A 14,266-nucleotide genomic window follows, 5' to 3' on the forward strand; every position below is an offset into this window, starting at 1 on the left:
CCTGCTTTCTACGCAAACCCATGAAATCCTGGAATGAAAGCATTCTCTGAATTTGTTAAATTTGTTCATAAAAGGAGGATGGTGTTTTATTTTTGGTGGCAGCAAGAAGCAGGTTTGTGTTTGGTGTAATTTATTTAAGCCGATGTAGTCACAGAAATGTGAGAGCAGAGCCCCACTAAGTGTGAGCTGGGTTCATCAGAGGTAGACAGTAAAATGAGAGAAGGTAAAGATACTCTGAAAGATTCCACATTTTCATATTAACTATCTTCTTCCTGTCTTTCAACACTTTAACCAAACTGAAAATTATTGTGAACCAGCAGTGTTTCTCTTGCCCTGCTTATCACAGATCTTGCATCCAAATCACTCCCATGCTGCAGAAACACAGGATCTTAGAGAGCCATTATAGATTCACTATTTGCTATTATTTTTTTAATATTTACATATGAGATACCAATCCTTTTAAATCCTAATAATTTGCTATCTTTTAACAAGAGAATAATATTAAATTTTGACCAGATTGTTAGTGATAGTTCATTGTAATGGGATGTGCTTCTCTGACTTTCCCTATTTGGTGATAAAAGCACAATCTTCTGCTTTCTGCCAGTTATATGGTAGCCTCTTTCCACTTTTTAAAACACATTTGGGTTTAGGAGTGGGATTTTTTTTGTAATAGCATGTGGTGGGTAGGTAAAATCTACTTCTAGATCTTCTTACATAAAATACTGGATGCTACCTGGACCTTTCCTTCCTCCTTCTCATGCACAATAAACCATCTGCTGCTCTATTTCACCATTTACCAGGGAGTAGCCTAAGTGTACTCTGTGCCTTCTTTCAGCAAATTTTGCCTACAGTGAAGCCCATGGAGCTATCCATTTGCATCAAGTGAGGCTTAATACTTGAAGATGAGAAAAAATTAACTCATTCAAGCTCCACTAAAAAAAAAATCACAACTTATCTCCTAACTGAAAATTGTATTTTATCACAGCTATGCAGTATGAGAGAAGAATGAGGAAAGTGTTGAAAACTAAAATTTCAAATATATGAGGGTGTTATATTGTGAACACATTTAGCTTCCTTAAATCAGAACTCTCTTTGCTGCTGGATGTTTCATTTCAAAAGTGTAAGCCAAATGATATATCAACACCAAGCCATATTAATGAGCCATACTTTCACTGCATAAACAAAATTCCTCTTTTAATGTCTTGGGCTCTCTGCACAAAGAGAGAAAAATAGGGTGGCTTTCAGTGTCCTCAGTGATTCACAAGGGAGTTGAAATGAAGCTTTAGCAGGGGGTTGATGAGAAACAAGAGGATTTTTTATTGTGAGTAGGAGTCTTGGCCTATATTTAGCAACAGCAATATGATGACATAATTTTAGAATAAAACATGCTGTGATTGATAAATGAATAAATGAATGAAAAAAAATTGGCATCAATTGAATCAATGATGAAATGAATGAAAAAAATCTGGCAAAAAAGGGTGAAGGGCTGGTTTCCTTTTTGTAAATGATTTCTGCGATGAAATCAGTAGTTATTGCAGGCAGCAAGGACAGAGTGCACAATGTCACGATTGAGCAGCTCTTGAGTGCATCCCAGCTCACCCAAGCTGCTTCTGCTGGCTCATGCCTCCTCCCCTCTGCAGCTCAGCTTTGTACAAAACCTTATCCTGCTCTCAGGGTTTTCAATACCTCACCCACGACCTGTTTGGAAAGATGAGGAAAGCTGCAGAAAAGGGAGGGTATTTATTAGGCAAAGCTGCCACAGAACCAGCAGGCAGCTGCCATTACTCATCTTCTATTACATATGACAATGCTTACTTATGTTGAATACAAGGCTATGTTTGATGTGGTTTTGGTTAATACTCATTTACCTTTCCAGCACAGACAAGTGGTCCAAACTGTGGGAGCTTGTCTCATTCTTGTTTTCACAAGGGCAAGGCTCTACTTGGCACTCAGACCTGTGTGCCCAAACTTTTGCTTTACCAGCACATATCACACTTTTATAAAACTGACATCTGCTACAGGTGCTGATTTGGTTGTCAGAATGTCAACTAAGTACAATATGATCAAGTAGTACAATCTTAAGCTTTTGTTTGTGGTTGGTTGCTATACTTTACAGTTATGAAGCCACATTCAAAAAGTTGAGTAGGCCAGCAAGTAAATATTTCAAGGGGATCAGTTAAAAGCATGTCCCACTGGACAGTTCAAAGAGTTAACCAAGAACATCAAAATGGAGGACAGATGCTAATGGTGAAGTTAGGAAAATAGACCAGGAATGTGAATATTTGCATTCTTTTGTATAGTTTATTGGCTAATTTTTTTGAGAAATGTGATTTTATATCTGCTACACTCTGCCAGAGAAGTGTAAATTCCTCTGAAATAGAGCAATTTGCACCTACCATGTTGTGCTGTATGGAAACAGTGCTGTAGCAATGGGCTGTATTTGGCAACAGTGGGATAAAGGATCAGTGTAATTTCTAGATTTTGAGACATTTGAAAAGATCTTTAACCTGGAGCTCTGACTTGGCTTAATTTTATTTGGTGTTGTCCCAGCTGGACAGGGAAGCAGTATGTTCTTCTGCTTAGGCAACTGGTGGGATAACTCAATCAATATCTGCAGTTTAGCTTTCACCAAGGATTTGTCCAGAATGATTCATTCCTGGCATCTTAGGCCTGCCATAAATTTCCAGGTGGTCTCTGAGTCAAATGCTGGAATGGCTGACACATACTTCACACCACCAGCTGAACAAATTTGATTTTAATAGCTGAATTATAATGCTGACAATAATTCATCCATGCCTCCTAAATCTGAATTATTTAATCTGTAGCTCTAATTCTCTTTGGGTATAGCTGTATATAAATCATAATTTTGTGTTTATAGAGGGATCACCACAGTCTATTGATACCTTACACTGATTAATAAAGGATTTAGATTAACATGCATACCATACATCTCAGATTTCTGGCAAATACTTAAATCCTACATCTTCATTGCTATATAAGAACAAAGTAGCTGAAAATAAATGTTTTTCTCACCAGGAACTGACTACAGGGAGAGTCAATCCCAGACAATTTTTACTACCTGACCATGCTTCCTCGAAGATCATTCACTCTAAACTCACCAGTCAGAGAGAAGAAATCACCAGACTATTTTAATCCATTTCAGTATCATATGACCCATCAACCCTGTGCTGGTGATATGACCCATCATCTGCCTGACTTTAACATGATACACATAAACCAGCTCATCTGAGAAGCTGAGTGCTTCAATAACTGGAGCTCAGGCCTTGGACACTCCAACTTATGTGTCACATATCATTGAGTGAGGAGCAAAGAGTTTAATCCAAAACTCTGCTTCCCTTAGCCATACTTACCAGCACTTAATCCTGTCAGACATCTGAGTTGAGTGCTATTCAAAATGAGTAAGTACTCAAACACTGTCACATACAGTTATTGCTGAAAGTATCTGTATATTTCTTCTTAAGTAATTTTACTTACTTAATATGACAGCATTCTGTTTCAAGTAAACTATATCTTTACAGAGTATTGCTGGTATTCAAAATGAAGTGATTGCTTCTTTGACATATTAAATGTCATTTGTATGAACTATTGCATACCTTCTGGCTCCTGACTTCAGCTGTTAGACTTAAGCTAACTTTTATGCTGCCCTTTGGCCAAAGCAGTTATGCCTTGATGCTCACTGGCCTTTTTTTTTTTTATGTCATTAGATTATATCACTCAATAAAAGCTTTACAGTAGCAAAATACAAAACTTTTCAGCTGTTAGAGCATTTTTTTGGCTGAAAATATTGGAATTGTAAGTTTCATGGAAATGGCCACTCCTGGGTCTAGCAATCAGACCAGACTGTAAACCAACAATAAACTAAGAGCCATTAATACTAATTCTACTACTTGGATTAGGGTCCAAACCTGTCTGTCAGTAGTGATACCTTGTCCATAGCTTCTACTGAGAATTGCTCAGAAGCTATTTCTCTCCACACCTGAGTCCTAGAGCTCTTTGTGCACAGAACACATACATCTTTTCTCTATGGCAGAAGATCTGCCTTGTCTGCCTGTAAGCAGCTGTCCAGAAGAACTACAGGCAAACAAAAGGCAGGTTTTCCTTTGAAGGAACCATTTTACAGTTGAATGTCTTTTAAAAGCCTTTAATCTCCTTCTCAAATAAATTTGAGTGAGGGTTTTTTTTTTAAATTGTTATCTTTTCCCAAAGGTCTTTTTGCAGAAGCACTGTGGCATTTGTTATAGATGCAGAATTAATTTGTATCCATTAACACCCTATTTACATATTATCTTCTTGAGTTTAGCTGCTCCATGTGGGCCAAACCTTGAATTAAGAAAGCTCTCCCTGCTTGGGGGAGGACCCCATGAATGAGCCATTCTGCTCACTTGATCTCTGCTCTGGGATCTGTGTGTTGCTCAGCCCTTTCCAGCCCAACAGGGGCCAAAGTTCCAGTTCAAGATCTAGACATACTGTTAGGCATAAATGTTTAGAAAAAGACCTCCCATAATATCATGCACCATCTAGACAAGACAAATGAGGGAAAATGATAGTGTGGTGGCAGGAATACAGACACTTGGAATTCTTATCCTCCATCTGTATTTACTTTATCTCCTTAATAAATATTTCTTGACAGCAAAATATTGGGTGGGGGACTGCTTTTGTGGACCACCCTCAACAAAATAGCCTGGTCAGACAGGATGTTGAGTGTCAACAAAGCACATGAGTGGAACACCAGAAACTGGTTGAGAAGGTGTTTGCCCAAACTGGTGCTGCTTATAGAGGAAGAAGACCATCACCAGGATTTAACAGTAACCAGGAAATTGAAGTCTTTAGAAACAAACTGAACTTGAAAAGAACTGCAAAAGATGCACCATAATTTGCAATAGCGGGTAGGTCCCTGGTGATGGTAACAGAGCAGGGTTTGACAGTGACAGGGGCCCTGCTCAGCACCAGCCCTGCAGTGCCCATGTGCATTGGGGGACACAGAAGGCACCCAGGAGGGGTGACCCAGTGGATGTAGTGCAGATTCTGCACCTGTGCTCCAACAGAGCTAACTTGGTGGCATGAGGGTTCAGGGAGTGTGGGAGCAGTGGGGGATCACACATAGCCAGAGCACACACTTCCCTCAAAGGAGAAGTGGGGAGGAGGGGAGCCCCTTACCCTAGAGAAAGAGGCAGGCACTTGTCCCTCCCTGTGCAGAATTTGAGCATTTGGGGATTATTTATACAAGGGTGTTCAAAAATTTCTGGTTCAGTAACAGTTGGTGAGTGTCTAATGTTGAGATTTATCTGTTGGTATAGCTCTTGAATATATTTTTCACAAATTCCTGGTCAATTACGTGTTGTTAATAATTCAATAAACTACTTCAGTCTTGAGTTGGTTTAAACTATGAGCAGTTTTTCCCTGTGATAATTATGCACCTGAACATCCCTCAATGCTAGCAACATTGTGCACGAAATGCAATAAGGCCAGCTTCCTTTTCCCCTTTATAGCAATGCATCCTGAGAATGCATCTTTTCTGTCTTCAGTGGCAACTGCTGCACTATCTTCTCACTCTGAAGGCTCCAAGATAAAGAAGGAATTACTCCAAAGCAAAAAAAAGAAGGGGAAAAAACTGAGAGAGAATTTGAGAGAAATAATGGCAAAAAGCAGAGCGGAGAGCTTATCCACACAGAAAACTACTTTCTGACTCGGCAGAATGCAGCCCCTGCCTCTCCCAGCCCTACTACACAAAAATGTGGAGGCTGGAGCCTCTCTAGCATGTAAGTGAAGAACACAGACATTTTTCTGCAGTATAATTTGCTGTGAGGCATCCCACTCAGAAGTGAGCAGAGAACTTAGATTTTTTTACCTGACTTAATTGTTAAAGAAGGAGGAAAAGCCAAAACAGGCAGCTGCATCAATGGTTATACCTGATGGTACCTTTCTCCTAAGTACATGTCACTGGGGAGAGGTTTAGCAGAGATGACACATTGGGACCACATCTCATAATTTGTTAATATAATAAGATGCAGTGCAATAACTGGCAAATCCTGTTTGGTTTATCACTGTAAACCTCAGAGATTTATGATGGCCAGAGGTATATGACTATCATGAAGTCACATGAAACTGGAGATTATGTTTATTTTGCTGGAGGAATAGTCCTGAGACAGGAGAATTAATTGCATCCAGTTCCAATTTTCTTTTTCTTTCTGTTGAAAGTGTTATCATATTCCTAGTTGGTAATAGACTGTCTAAAGAAGATGGTGTTTAATGGAATAGCAAGCAATGAAGTAAAGTTAAAATCAATTCATCTGTGATGATCTACAGTAAGATAAATGAGTACAACATTAAAGAAGCCAATAAAGACCATGATAAAGCTTCAGGAGGCATAATAAAGTTATTTACAAAACCCAATTTCTAGAGAGTATATTAAATATATTTCCAAAATCCAGGCTGTCATTTGAAAAATATTTTAAATGTCCTTTGTTCTACATGAGAAACATATTTGTGTATCCAGTTTCTGCTGGTTTTACATAAAAAAACCCCCACATTCACTTTACAGTGTAGTCTGGCAGGTTCTAGCAATTTGCTGAGTTACTGGCATAAAGCAGAGAGGCTGCTGCAGTTCCCAGTCTTCCTTGCAACTCTGAAAGGCAGTCTTGGAGTAACTTCTGTATCAAACTACCATTATCAAACACTTTTTGAAAGCAGCTTTGTTTTTGCCATGGAATCAATAATGTTCTTCACTTCACTTATCCAGTTGTAAAATCCTGTTGAAGAAAAGAGATTTTTCCTGCATGAAGGAGTTGGATAAGATGAAATCTGTGTGCAATGGCTTAAGGATAATCTTGTAATGACTACAGTGTGACAATAAAATAAATAAAAAAATAAAGAAAAAAAAAGAAAAGAAAAAAAGAAAAAAAGAAGAAAAAAGAAAAAAAGAGAAAAAATAAAAAAGAAAAAAAGAAAAAAAGAAAAAAGAAAAAAGAAAAAAAGAAAAAAAGGAAAAAAGAAAAAAAGAAAAAAAGAAAAAAAGAAAAATCAATCAGAATTCCCTGCCTTCTGTTTGGAGAAAACATAGCCAAAATGAATCCTAACTCCAGCAATATCAAGAGAACAGCAGAAGCTGATATGACCCAATAACTTCTGTAACAGGAGCACATTTAGACAACAACACTGCAAGGCACAATGTGGCACCATGAGTTATCCAAGAGAATGAGGCTCAGTGTGTTGCTTTTGTTTTTCATTCCTGAAGGACAAAATAATCTGCCCTCTTTGCAGTGGCTGGATCAATGGGTCACTGCTCAGTGACACGGTTTCCTTAATGAAGTGAGTGCTCAACGAAGATGTGTAAATTAAGAAATAAGGATGTCACAGCAAAGTACATGCTAACTGATCTGGTAGGGTTTTTTCCAAACCAGGAAAGCCCACTAGTAAAATGATGTGAAATATAAAAAGACAGAATGTCTAGAGGGAATTGGTAAGTGGGTGGATGGATGGCAGCCTCCTTCTTTTCTGGGGATACAACTTAAAACAAAGATAGCGTTGCTGTGGAAATATGTCTGCCTAAGTGGTGTGATGCTTCCAAATGCAGGGCTGGGGTGTTCCTTATACTAAAAAAAGAAATAGTTGTAATTGTCAAAGATTATTGTGAGCAGAGCCTGAAGGTGAACAGAGGATCTAGTGCCCTTCAGCAAGAGCTGATAGCCTAAGTGAAAGGTTTGGCTCTGAATGGCCAAAAAATATTGTATTTAATAAGAATTTATGATGTTATGTGGTAAGAGAGGAATGCTTAATACAGCTGATATGGGCTACTCACAATATTTTTAAAGGAACTAAGAAAAGAATCCGTAGGATCTGTGCTACAAGATGGTGTCTTGTACCATTGAACCAATGTACTTTTTATGATAACACTTAGTTCACACTTGAAAACCACATCTTGGCTTGGCTTACTCTTTTTTTTATTTAATATCGTAATTTTGAGCTCAGAGTAGATTTTGCAACTTAGAGCAACATGACTTGAAAAAACACATCATGATACTTTCTTAAACACTACAGTGATGGATAAAAGCATTAAACAATGATGTTTTTCTTTGGTTGAAGTATAAAGCTGTCAACTTCAATATTGCCTTTATCAAATACCAATTGCAACAGAAACAGGTGACATTAATTTAACTGTGATTTGTAACTGAGTATCTTAAAATACTTGTCAGAGACTGTGAAGGTCAATTTCATCTCTTAACCTTCTTTCATTTAAGTTGAATACATAGCAAGAAGATGTAAAATCATTCTCCCTCTTTTTAGATGAAGAAATTCCAGAGATAAAACAATGCTTTTCATGGTTGATCTATCATGGCTGGTCCTGACACAAGGTTTGATGAATGACTGGTGGTCACACAATTCCAAAACATCAAATGCTCTTTGGGTGAGCTAAATAAATGGAGAGGCTAGTTGGTAGCCATCAGTTATACTTTGGGAGATGTCAAAGCTTAAAATTAAATGTTGAAATCATCTTATACTCTCAATCCTTTTCCTTGTAGTGAAGCTGAAAGTAATGTCACTAAAACTTTCCATATTTACCCTACCCCTCATATTTTCAGGGTTCTTTTTGGTCATGGCTGCCATGAGTGGTTAAACTACACTTATTTTAGAAATGGGCATTTTCAAATAACAATCTCCCAGATGTTCTCACCTAGGTAAGAATAAGTTTTTATTGTTGCAGTGCAAGACTGACTGTGCCCTAATATCTTGGGAAACATTACATTGAAAGAAATAAAATTTGCCACAGCCAGAGAATCAAGGTAAGTCTAGGTCTTGTGAGGCTGATGTTTTTGTATTTCAAGGGCAAGAACCTTTAACATAAGTTTCAGGACTGAAGAATTCATCTCACCTCAGGGTTGCAAATCCAAAGGTCATGTTCTTCAAAACAATCCAACTTCTCCCTCTTATTCTTTCTCCCATCCCTATTTCTGTCTACGTGGTGACTGGGGAAGTTCCTTGTCCCTTTTGATCTTTTTACCATTGTAGCATGTGAACATGCATGGTAAGTTCAAGGACATATGGTAACACAGTTAACAGCTCATATTCAGAAAGGCAGCAAAAAAATATCCCCTAAAAACACAAAGAATTTTCAACCTGTGTTTCTCTTCCTTTCTGGGGGTGAGGGGATTTTCTTGGGTTTTTTTTGGCTTTTCGTTTGTTTGTTTTTAAAGAGTCAAGGAAACTATGGAATAGGCTCCAGACTCTGCAAAATGATGGGCTCTTAGCTTCCACTGGAAACAGTCACACATAAATAGCTCAAAAACTATCCTTGGATGAAGACCATGCCCCCAGAGGAGCACACTCTGAGGTATGGCACAGGGGCCACACCATGCAGGAGGACATGGGCCCTCCCTGGGGAGTCACTCCCTGTGCCAGAGCACAGCCTGCCTCTGCAGTGCCTTGGGCAGGAGGATGTGCCAAGAGCTGTGAAATCCCACCTCTCCCAGACTTGCCCTCCTGAGTCTGGATTGTAGCACAGTGCCTGTCATTTTAGGATAACCCTTTTAGACTTACATCTCCTTGAATTTCTGGCACAAACACTTTTTTTCTTGCCTTCACAAGAGTGGTGCAGTTCCTAGTTAATTATTAAGCTATAAGGATATGGGAAACAAATGTTCAGATTCCTCCTGATAGGTACCACATCTGCCATCACCCAAGAGCCAGCCCTAAGCAGCAAGTTATAAATTATTTGAAGCACTCAATGTCCCTGTGAAAGCTGTTCCACCTAATGCAAAACATTCTAATCCTACATACATTCATTAGGAAATGGGACCCAGGTTCTGTACCTGCCTCCACCTCTTTTTTTTTAATCTCACACCCCCATGACCTAAGTGACCGTCAGCCTCCCTCAGGTGTTTCTGCTTGCCCCAAAACGGGTCAGTTTTCTAACCTGGGGATAATCAAGCAGAAGATAACAGCTCTCCCTTGATACAGCAGCACTACTGGTATCAGATACTTCAGGAACTGTTTTCTGCTTAGCATGCTGTCCTTAGTTGTTTTTTCAATATTTCAGAGTGTAATCTCAAACACTGATTGAGAGAAGTATTAGTTCAGAGTAGCACAGCTGCCTCCACTCAATGATCTTTTTTAAGAAACAATGACCAGAAAAAAAAACCCCACCTAAAAATCTGCCTTACTTCTTTATGTGAGCCTAGAGCAGCTCTGGTGCTCTCTATCTGTGCAATGCCACTCTTGCAGCTCCTCTCGAGTCAAGGACAGCACTGGCAGGTGCATGGGTATCTGCAGCTTACCCACACTGGAGCCTAAGTCACAATGCAACCATGAGCATTGTACCTGCAGGGTCACAGCAACTTTGTCACTTGGAAATAGCCTGGAAATAATTTGTCCCTTGGAGAATGCAGCAGGTAAATTTAAGGCTCAGCTGCTTGCCAGTTTGACTCTGCCAGCTGAATCCAGCTGTCTGATTTGAGCCGTGGGGAAAGGGGAGGGTTGAAAGAAGGGAGCAGTCACTTTGCAATACAGTAACTTGTTTTGAACACAAAGTGATTCAGTCAATTGTCTTAATTTCACTACTTTGGAAAACACCCATAACTGGGACTTCAAATTCAATTGTTGTTTCTGATTTTTATTTAAAGAATTGACTTATCTTGCTACATTGACATGATAATTTGATGGTTGGCTGCACTCATTTTATGACCCATATAATTAATTTTGAATAATTAGGTTCAATTTTAATTGACATTGATTTGATAATTAAATGTAGTTCTTTGCTACTCTAGTCCAGTCCTAGCAGACCGTTTGGTTCTTTGCTATTAATAAACTTCACAAATCTGTTTTCATTTTTCAGACTACCAACTCAGACTAAATGTCTGAAGAACATAAGATAAATTAGATGGTTCCGCTAATGACCTACTTACTTCAATCTAAACTTTTTGTCTCCTTCTTAAAGGGCAACCAAATGGTTTAATGATATGCACAATTTAAGAATTCCAAGGCACACAACATGAGGTAAAACTTGCTTTTAACCCAAAATAAAAAGTTAACTTAATCTTCGAACGAACACATATCATTTGCTGCTTACAGATCTAATTTTACCCTTACTACAGCCAGTATGATTTTGCTACTGATATTAGCCCTAAGTCCCCCCAGTCCCTCAACACACCTCAATCTTTCCTATGCAAGGAAACACATACTACTTTAGATATATTATATTTATGCTGTATTAGTAAATTCTGCATTTGTATGAGGCTGCACCTCCCTGAATTCATTGATTCATTGGCCTGCCTTTTGTTGTTTTTTTTTTTTTTTTTGTTTCCACAGTGTCTCTTAATAATGTAGAGGCCAGAAAGTATTCTATATGTTCTATCTTGTGTCAACCCAAACCACATTTAAATAAGGTCCCTTAAGTTCCAGAAAGGGACAGAATCTGATGATGAAGATCACACCCTAATAAATGTATTACATACAAAAGATGCCATGTCTGACCTGTAAATCAAGGTACTTGTACCCAAGAGATCTCCTCTGGTGATCAGCCATGCCTCAGAAATGCAGTCATGAAGCAGATAGATGATTTCACTAGTAATGCACTAGGAGAAGCATGCCTTCCTGCTGATTTAAATAAAATTTATTTAAATCCTCATGAGTATTTGATGCTGAGCAGGTGACTTGTCTTAAGGTCAGTTCTTATGGAAACAAAGCATGACTAAAAAGGGCTACCAAGACTAATCCTAGTGACTGGCATTGGATTAAATCCTGAAATAACAGCAAAAAGCACAAAATAAACATAGCATAAGTAAGTTTAACAATAGGGGCAAGCCTAGGCTTCTGCTAAATAGGATGAACTTGGAAGGTCAAGGAAAATGAAAGTTCTGTCAGTGTGATTAGGTTGGATGTGTTCAAATGTAAACTGCAGTATGGATGATTACTTATCTTGTCCAAGACAGGGGCTCATTAAAAAATTTTGGTATGCTTAAATGCCATTTAGAATTAACTTATACTAAGAGCAGTCAAGACAGCCTGCCACTGACAGATAACAACTTCTTAAAATGCTTGAATGAGCTACACCTGGTCTTCCCTGACTGGCCAAGCTGCAAATGTGGATCTTCTGTAAGACCCTTCCAGGAGAAATGTGAAACCTGGAATAAAGATACACAGGAGTCATTATTCCCCTTTTTTAGTGGAATAAACATTGAACAGGTTATTAAGACTAATTTTTTAGGTTTAGGCCCATGTCGTTACAGAAAAAATGGGTACATCACTTCCATTGGCTTTGGCATCATCTATCTGAGAAAGACACTCCAGAATATTCCAGAGAGAGCAGGGTGACTTTTCACCAGCTTTATCCTTCACATTGCTCTGGCAATGTAAAAATTCTCTAGTATTAAAAAGAACCCAGACTCACACATTGATTTTGCTGCCTATTTAAAGCACTAAACCCTACTAAGGCTTAGCATTATTAGTAGCAAGAATCCTGTTGGCCTGAACTAGCAACTGTATAATCCAACAGTACAGTTGCCTATGCAACACATTCTTCAACTTCATCAGACACTTTCAGGCCCGATTACTGACAACAAAGCTTATTAACTGGGCTTAATTTGGAAAATTGGTCTCTTTTGTGCTGGATTAATTATTATACATGTCAGTAACAACATACTTGAAAGGTTAAAATTCCTAAGTTGAGTCTGATAATCTGGCAGGAATTGGTTCCACAGCTGGAGACTGCTTATTAATAAATCCATGCCTAGCTGCAACTGTAGTCACGACTGAAACCTGGGGAAAGGAGCAGCTTTCTAGCCTATGCAAGACTCAGACTGGTGACAGCCACAGATTGCCAATGTGCTTTGCTTAAAAAGTAACAGTCACAATCATCATTTCTACTTCACAGGCAGAGAGGAATGGATGCACAAGGATGTGGTGTCCCAAGGTGCTGATACAAACAAACACAGTCAGGCAGAGAATTGGGTTTCTGATTACTGGCTTTTGACCACTAGTTCCCAGTGATATCTCTGTTTCTGCTGCTCTACTGAGACCAGCAGCCATCAGCATAGCACTGAACACCCTAGGACACTGCTAACACATTTGCATTACTGTGTTCTGCTCCATAGGTTGGCCATGGTATCTGTACCAATGACAGAATCCTTGGACTTCCTTGGTCAGGCTTCAGCAAAGTGCACCACAGTAGTCAAGTCTGAAAATGCACGGATCAGGTCATGGTCTAAATAATGGTCTAAACAGGGACAAGTGCACTGTAAGACTGCAATATGTCCTCAAGAGGACCTGTTTAAAATAGATATTAAAAAGAGACACATCACCAGCACCTGGTTTTGATGGGGTTTGTGGGTATCAGAATCCTGTAGGCGAGCATTTTGCTTGTCCAGTGGGCAGAGCACTGAGTGCACAGCTGTGTGCACAGCTATGTGCACTACACAGTGCCTATGGGGGCAAAGGAGCCTGGGCTGGCCTGCAGCAGCATTCAGAGAACACCTGCCATCACACTACAGCTGCTCTTCACAGGGCTTTAGGACAGCTTTCTTCTCCTGGAGCCTGCACCCAGCCTGTGTCTGCCATGGCAGGGTGAGGGCTTGGGGAATGCCTGGCTCTAAAAAGATTGTTTCAATTGTTTCATTCCTGCCTGACCAAGGACAGCTTTCCTGCCTGATGATGGGCTTCAGAAAATGGAACAGTAAGAGGTGTTTGGAGAAACATGAGGGAGGAAGAATCACATGGAAAGGGATCCTATTGATCTCTTCAAGTCCCTAACAGGAGGTTGTAGCCGGGCGAGGACCGATTTCATGTCCCAAGTAGCAAGTGATGGGACCAGAGGAAAGAGCCTCAAGTTGCACCAAAGGAGATCTAGGTCAGGTTTTTGGGAAAATTTCTTCATGGAAAGTTTGTCAAGCATTGGCACAGGCTGCCAAGGACAATGGTGGAATCACCTTCCTGAAGGGTTCAAAAACCACATGGATGTGACCCCTGGGGACATGGTTTTGTGGTGCCCTTGGCAGCGCTGGGGGAGCGGTTGGACTCAAAGATCCTAGAGGTCTTTTCCAACATAAATGATTCTGTAATTTCCAGATGCATATATTTTTCTTAAACACGAGCGTTAGTGACCTACGAAGATATTTGAACAGTTAAAAAACCCAAACGTAACAACCCAAACACACGTACACAAGTGCATGCATACTCGCGAGTCCGGCTGGAAAGCCCCGCTCGAGGGGAAGGAGGGGAGAGGCGGGGCGGGGAGGGGAGGGCAGAGCTGCCCAGC

The sequence above is a fragment of the Agelaius tricolor genome, unplaced genomic scaffold (genome assembly GCF_023055355.1).
Source record: "Agelaius tricolor isolate 1412-34295 unplaced genomic scaffold, bAgeTri1.0.p SCAF_7, whole genome shotgun sequence".
In the NCBI taxonomy this organism is placed as follows: Eukaryota; Metazoa; Chordata; class Aves; order Passeriformes; family Icteridae; genus Agelaius; species Agelaius tricolor.